The sequence below is a fragment of the Budorcas taxicolor genome, chromosome 8, assembly GCF_023091745.1.
Source record: "Budorcas taxicolor isolate Tak-1 chromosome 8, Takin1.1, whole genome shotgun sequence".
NCBI lineage: Eukaryota > Metazoa > Chordata > Mammalia > Artiodactyla > Bovidae > Budorcas > Budorcas taxicolor.
The window spans coordinates 37,475,699-37,483,527 of record NC_068917.1 but is presented as its reverse complement, the minus strand read 5'-3'; the positions used below and the strand labels follow the sequence as shown (position 1 = coordinate 37,483,527).

The 7,829-nt window shown below is 37.0% G+C and overlaps 1 non-coding gene across 1 annotated transcript; it reads left to right on the top strand.

Moving 5' to 3' along the window:
• The first annotated feature begins 3,697 nt into the window (after nt 1–3,697).
• TRNAS-GGA (transfer RNA serine (anticodon GGA)) lies at nt 3,698–3,769 on the top strand. Its single transcript has one exon. It is a non-coding gene; the product is annotated as a tRNA-Ser (tRNA).
• Nucleotides 3,770–7,829: the final 4,060 nt, after the last annotated feature.

Sequence of the window (7,829 nt, the reverse complement as noted above, 5' to 3'; positions counted from 1 at the left end):
ACCCAGGTCTCCTGCATTGCAGGCAGACACTTTACCGTCTGAGCCACCAGGGAAGTCCAGGGAGTGCATACCAAAGATGATGTAATAGAATCTCAGAAGAGAGTTTTCATGACTCCGTAAGTTTATCCAGCTCAGAGTGGGGTTAGGTGAGAAACTTGGTATTTAGGTTGACTACATATCCCCTGCTCTGCTTAATATAATATGGATCTCTACAGTTGCATTTCTAGCCTTTTTCCTGATTGAAGTAGTTCTGTTGCTATTTGTTTCTTCTTACAGAGTTTAGGTCTGAAGAAAACCAGTGCCAGATCATACTTTTTTTTTTTTTTTGTATGCTACTGGTACAGCATTTATTGCCTAAAGACCCAGGTTTAATTCCTGGTTCCCCTACCTGGGCAAATTACTTGATCCTTCTAAGACTCAGTTTACTTTTCTGAACTCCTACATCCTAGGCTATTGTGGGAAATACTAAAATTATGTCAAATGCCTTGCAACGCATCTGGTACACTTCAGTGTCAAATATATGTTAATCAAGAAAGCACTATAAAGCTGCTAAATGAATATACATAGGATATTAATCAAAACTAAATTAAAAGTAATGCTATAAATCAGAAGACAGCAAACTGTGGACCATGTCCAAAACTGGTCTTCTGTTTGTTTTTGTACTGCCAGCAAGCTAAGTATGATTTTCACACTGTTAAGGGACTATACAAAACAAACAAAACAAAAAGAATATATGACAGAGACTGTATGTAGGCCACCACACCTAAAATATTTATTATCTAGCACTTTACAGAAAAAGGTTGCTAACCCCTGCTATAAATAATCTATAGATCATGACTTCAGTTAAAAATATAGGAATATCTTTTGAGAAAAATAAATCTTAGAAAATTCCCTTCATTAAATTCCTGTATGAATTAGCACATTTCTAAATATTGTAGTTTAGTAACCACTTATATAGCTTTAAGCTTCAATTCTTTCCTACCATTTCCCCCCTCCAATTCATCCTTCATATCAAGGTCACACTAATTATTCTATAGCACTATTCTTATCATAGCACTCCATTTCCCTCAAATATATACATATATACATAATCAAAATAAAGGATCATGTTCAAATTATTTCATCAAATATTCAAGGTCAAACTATTTTCATTTTGGAAATGTTATCCCTCACTTCTTTAGTAAATATGTAATTCCAGCCATACCATACTCCCTCAAGTAATTCTGTGTGTATTTAGATATGCCATGGTTTTAAAATATGACAGTCTTCATTAGAAAAAAAAAAAAAAAAAAGATAGTTTTCTCTTTAAAGAGTGGAGCCTAATTCCCCTCTGTGTGGGCCAGGTTGGTAGGCTTGCTTCTAAAGAATAAAAGCAGTAGAACTATGCTCTATTTTTTTAAAAGGTGCAGGCATAAAAAATTATAACTTCCTTCTGGTCTTCTTTCTTTTTCCCAGCTCACTGTGAAGAAAGGCAAGTGTCATGCCTTGAATACACCCTGGAGAGGCTACCTAGAAAGAATCTGAGACATCTCACAATAGCCAGCAATAGCCATATGTGTAAGTCATATTGGAAGCAGATTGTCTGTCCAAGTTGAGCCTTCAGATGACTGCAACCTCAGCAACATCTTGATTGCAGCCTCATGAGAAACCTTGAGCCTGAACTGTCCAGCTAAGCAGCTCCCAAATCCCTGACTCATAGAAACTGTTGTACTTAAACATTTGTTGTAAGCAATAAACAAAATTTATGTCAAGAACTAGCACAGAGCTTGGCACAAGGTAACAGGGGGACAAATGTTCTCTTACATTTTTTCTTATTATTACAGTGTTATTTAGAATAAGGTTAATGGTAGACAGACATGACAAAGATGAAGTGAATAATATAGACTTTTAAGCACATTTTTACTCATTCTGAATTGGGTTCTATTTGTATTCTTAATAGGAATTTAAATTATCTAACATATGAAAGTTGCTAAGAAAGTAAATTCTAAGAGTTTTCATCACAAGAAAAAACAATCTTATTTTCTTTTTCTTTTGTTTTGTGTCTATGACATTATAAGAGATGATGGATGTTCACTAAATTTATTGTGGTAATTATTTCATGATGCATGAAAGCCAAATCATAATGTTCTACACTTTAAACTTATAAAGTGCTGTATAACAGTTATATCTCAATAAAAATGAAAGTAATCCAAGGAATTTCCCAGCAATCCAGTTGTTAGGACTTCAAGCTTTTGCTGACAAGGGACTGTGTTTGATCCCTGGTGATCCCTGGTCTGAGAACTGAGATCCCACCAGCATCCTGGTGCAGCCAGAAATAAAGGGAAGAAATTTAAATAAATAAATAATTTATAAACAGTGCATATATATGGAATTTAGAAAGATGGTGACGATAACCCTGTATGCGAGACAGCAAAAGAGACACAGATGTATAGAACAGTCTTTTGGACTCTGTGGGAGAAGGAGAGGGTGGGATGATTTGGGAGAATGGCATTGAAACATGTATAATATCATATATGAAATGAGTCTCCAGCCCAGGTTCAATGCATGATACTGGATGCTTGGGGCTGGTGCACTGGGATCACCCAGAGGGATGGTACAGGGAGGCAGGAAGGAGGGGGGTTCAGGTTGGGGAACACGTGTATACCTGTGGCAGATACATGTTGATGTATGGCAAAACCAATACAATATTGTAAAGCAATTAACCTCCAATTAAAATAAATGAATTTATTAAAAATAAATAAATAAATAATTTAAAATGGAAATAAATATCATCTAAGAAAGAGGAATTGCACCAAAGACATATTCTGAAAAAATACTGCTAGCTGGCCATCAAAATTCTTTATTCCTTATGTAAACAGTAAAGCGAGTTGTATCTGGCTTCCCATTTAGGAACAGAAATTTCCAGTCCACCTCAAAAGGCTACACTCACATAAGCTTTTGCCAGTGAAATGTAACTGAAATATGTGTAATTTCTACCTCAATTTCTTAAGAGGAACTCTTTTACTCTGAACTTCTGCCCTTTGATTTCCAGAATAGTGATTTTCAGCATGACTTACAAGACAATGTGTTAAAGTTGGCAGAACCACCTTCATCCTGAATTCCTAAATTATGCCTTGAATTAGAGCTATTGACGATCCTCTATATTGTGCTTAAATTTTTAAACAGGTAAAAATTAATTGTACCTTGCTTGAGCAATTGGATTCTCAGTTATCTTGTTACAGCAATTAATGATTCCTTAATATACCCTATATTGATCTAATAAGACTTTACATTATCATTAGTAATTCCACTGGCCCACTAACGAAAAAGCTGGGAGTAGATATGTCATGATGATAGGGAAAAGACATTGATATTAATTTCTAAATATCACACATAGTTATTGATCATACATAGTTGCATATGTATAAATACATAAACGTGAGGTAAAGTTATTTCAAATGTTCATGATACCAAACAAGAATGCATATGATCCAAAAGTACTTAAATTGTTCTTAATTTAAAAAAATAATTTGTGTGTCAACATCAACATGCATTTAGATATGTTATTATAGAGACTAAGTTTTATAATTTGTTGAATCAATGATGCATGTCCATTCCCTGATAAATCGTATTTATCTAAAGCTATGCAGTATATTGAAAAGAACTTAAAGATTGACGCCAAACAAGAAGAAGCTGATGACTAAATGTTTGACTTGCTTCCCTGGTGGCTCAGAGGTTAAAGTGTCTGCCTGGAATGCAGGAGACCCTGGTTCGATCCCTGGGTTGGGAAGATCCCCTGGAGAAGGAAATAGCAACCCACTCCAGTACTCTTGCCTGGAGAATCCCATGCAGGGAGGAGCTGGTAGGCTACAGTCCATGGGGTCACAAAGAGTAGGACACGACTGAGCGACTTTACTTACTTACTTAATATACAGTTTGGACAAATTAAGTAACTTCTCTGTAATTTAACTACATCTTCTGTAAACTAGTGACTGAAAATGAATGTTTTTTTATAAGGGTTGAATGGGATAATATAATAACTGAACTTTTACTCTAATGCACTGTATGTAGGCACAATTCCTCAGGAGATAAGAATGTTTCATACATTTACACATATAATCTCATTTCTGCTAAAATTGTTGGCAAAGTTCTATTGTACATTCCCAGGAAAAATAAATGTTTTAATTAGTCAACAAATGCTACTGACTTATTTTATACTTGACATTGGGATGGTCATCATGTTATAATTTTTAAAATTAAACTGGTATTAAGAATGACATTTAAGAGAGAGAGTCATTAAAGAAATACTGGGCAAGAGCTTTTTTGTGGTTTTGTCTGATTATTTGTTGATGTTTTTAAAGAGTAATATTAAGAAAAGGCAATTAGATTTAGGCAATTAGAAAGGCATTAGTTTTCTTTGAAAGTGGTTTTGGTAGAGTGACATGATTTGCAACCAAATTGCAAGGTTTTAAAAATTAATCACTGATACAGCCATGGAAACAAAATGTGTAGTTCTTTTATCCACCAATTCTTGGGTGTATAATGAAAGAATAGTGAGCATTAGTAACTTAAAACTGTAAAATGGATATGGAGAAAAGGAGGATTTAAAGATGAGATAGAAAAAGAGGATATCATCAAGTAGGCCATTATGAAAATTTAAGAGACAGTGCTGGAGACAATGCACAGAGTGAGAAGAAAGAAACGAGGGAAAGAAAGGGGGAGGTCATTTATGGGAGAATAAGGACAGCACAAGTCTAGGATCTTTCTTTTTTTTTTTTTTTTTTAGGTAAGATGTGGGTTTATTTAGAGAGAGACACACTCCACAAAAGAAGGCAAGAGGCTCTTGAGCCTCTAATATGGAGTGGTTAGATTTTATGGACTAGGTAATTTCATAGACTAATGAGTAGAGGATTATTCCAGCTCTGTCAAGGAAGGGGTGGGGATTTCCAGGAATTGAGCCGTTGCCCACTTTTTGGCCATTTTTGGTTGGTCTCAGAATGTCATGGTGCTCATGGGTGTGTCATTCAGCTAATGTATTACAGTGATTATACAATGAGGCTCAGGGTCTACTGGAAGTTGAATCTTCCATCATCTTGGACCTAGTTGGTTCTAACCAGTTTTTGCCATGTCCTGTATCTGTGTCATTCTTTTAAAGGTTGTGCTCTGCCTCCTTCCCTTCTGCTTCATTTCCCACCTCAGAGATTTTACTCCCATATTCTTATGGGAAGCTGAAGGTTGAAGCTCTGTCCTGTGTAACTTTTTTAAGACTGAGTAGGGGCAGTGGCCTGTCTGTCAGGGAATAAAAACCTCTGAATTCTTGATCTAGGGGCCCTGGGGGCAGGGCAGTTCCTTGCTTTAAGTCAAAGAGGCTAGAATCCTCACATAGCCACCATTTTGATGATAAAGTAATTTTGTAACAGCATCAGAGTATTAAAATATCTATATGACAAAAGATTCAATGGCATGGTTAAACATCTGCAATTGATAAAGAAACATGGTTACAATAACCAGAATTATGAATGATTCCACTTAACATACCAAATAATCATAGTTAAATATTTCTCTTTGAGATACCTCAGGGACACACGAAAGCATCCCAAAGTTAGCTGGAAATTAAAAGAACTTTAATCAAAAATTGATATTTGGGAAGTTTGTCAAAAATTTATAAAACACTCAGTCAAACAAGATCATAGCCCACTGTAAGAAAGAGGTATGCATGATCAGGATTTTCTAAGACTGAATTAAATCTAGTTGGGTAAATGCATTTTGTTCAGCATGGGCTAGGACAAGACTGAATTTGGATTCTGTCTCCAAAGTTTTCTTGAAATGTTGCTTTTAATAATAAATAATATGATGCTTTTTGCCTTTAAGAGATCTATATTTGCTTTTGAAATCTCTTGCAATGTTTAACTTTTTTTGGTTAATAAGTAAGCATTGGTTCACAGTGACCCAGATTGATTTTTAAGGTTTTATTGAGGTAAACTTCCAAGATTAACCTTGAAAGAAAACAGAGACTTTTGTTTATTTGTTTTGTTTCAAAGACAGGAAAAACAGAGTAAGTTAAATATCCACAACACTTTTTGAGATACAAATGTTGAAAGATGACTGATAGACTGAAGAATTTGACAAAAACTGGAGAAGGGATTAAGTAAGAATATAAGCATATCACAGTTACTGGGTAGTCAATTTAAAGTGTATGCTCTGTTACAGGAGAAAAAAAAAGTGATGAGGCTAAGAAAGTCAAACTTAAAAGTTCTCATTACAACAAAAAAAAAATTGTAACACTGTGAGCTGATCCATATGTTAGATAGTTAGAACAGGAAAAAGGAGTCCACAATAGCAATGGCTAAAAGACAAAGAAAGGGAAAAGCCCACAAAAATAGAACAAAAGCAAATCCAAATGAAAAGAAATGAGTATTTGAGGTGAAACAAACACACCCCCTTCTTGGCCATTCCAATTTGCATAAGGTAGGCTCAAGGTGGGGAGGAGACAAATGTATAAAAGAAGGAAGCCAAGACAGACTAAGGCCTTGCCTTTGGGATTGGCTCGCCCTCACGCCACAAGGGTGTACTTTCCTTTGCTTGGCAAATAAAACTGTGCTGTAAACCAGCTGTAACACTGGTCCCCTGTTTCAAATCTTTGCTGCAGTGAGAAAGAACCAAGGAAATTACACTCTCCTCTGACATAATCTGATGCTGTGACTCGGATGTAACCTGGCTGAAACAATCTTGGCTTGGCCCCATGAGGCGGGGCCAAGCATAGCAGAAGCCCAACTCAAGGAAAGCTCACGTGGTAGAAGCAGAATGCAAAGGAAACCCAGTGCAGTGGAAGTGACAAGAAGCCTAATGTGCTGGAAACCAGGACAACAAGAACAAACTCAGCAGAAAGCTCAGGTGACTCAGTCTCAGATTTCAGAAGACCTCCAGTTAAGGAGGTCTTAATTAAATCTTAATTCCTTTACAACCTTCCATTTCTTGTTTCTTTGAACCTCCTGTGAACAGGCGAGGGGCAGTGGGTGCAATTGAGGGACTCTGGTAGGGGCTACTCCCCAGCGTGTCCCGAAGGCTCCACTACTCTCTGCGCCCTAGTAGCTGGTGAGAGTGCCCAAGTGGGTGAGAGTTCTTCAGTCCTTAACCTTCCTTTGTGCCAAGGATCAGCCCAATGAAAACTGTGGATACAGGTCTGGCATTTAGCAGATTTTCTGGCAAGTTATAAAAGGGGTTCCTCAGCATGTTTTTCAAACTGCTTTTTCCTCCTGTTCTTTAGCTCCTCTCTTCTCTCCATCTATGCCACAGTTTGGACAGGTCATCATCTTTCCATTTCTGAAAGTTGTGTTTGAAACTGCTTCCTAAGATTTGGACTTAAACCCACATGGCAGGGACTCTGTGCTATGCTTAGTCACTCAGTCATGTCTGACCCAGACTTGAGCCTACCCAAAACCTACAGTGCTTGGTTTCAGGACCTAGTGAAGCTTAGGCTCTTGATGTCTCATTGCAAAAAGAATTCAGTGAGATACACAGCAATAGGTAAAAGGTAGATAGGTTTGGTTCAGAGAGAAGCACAGAGTGTGTGCCATTGCAGAGGGTGAATGTGGGGGCCATGAAATGTGTGGTTAGTCTTTGTGCACTGGGTGATTTCATATGCTAATGAGTAGGAGGATCATTCCAAGAACTGGGGAACAACCCACTCCTTGGTCTTTTGATAGTGCCTTGGAATTGTCATAGAGCCTCTGGCTGTGTGTTATTCAGCTTGCAGATTGAGGATCAAGATTTAGTTGAATTGGACTTGTCTGCCATCTTGGACCCATTAGATTTTAATTGGTTGGAGTTTTGTCCCTGGGCTAGGTTAT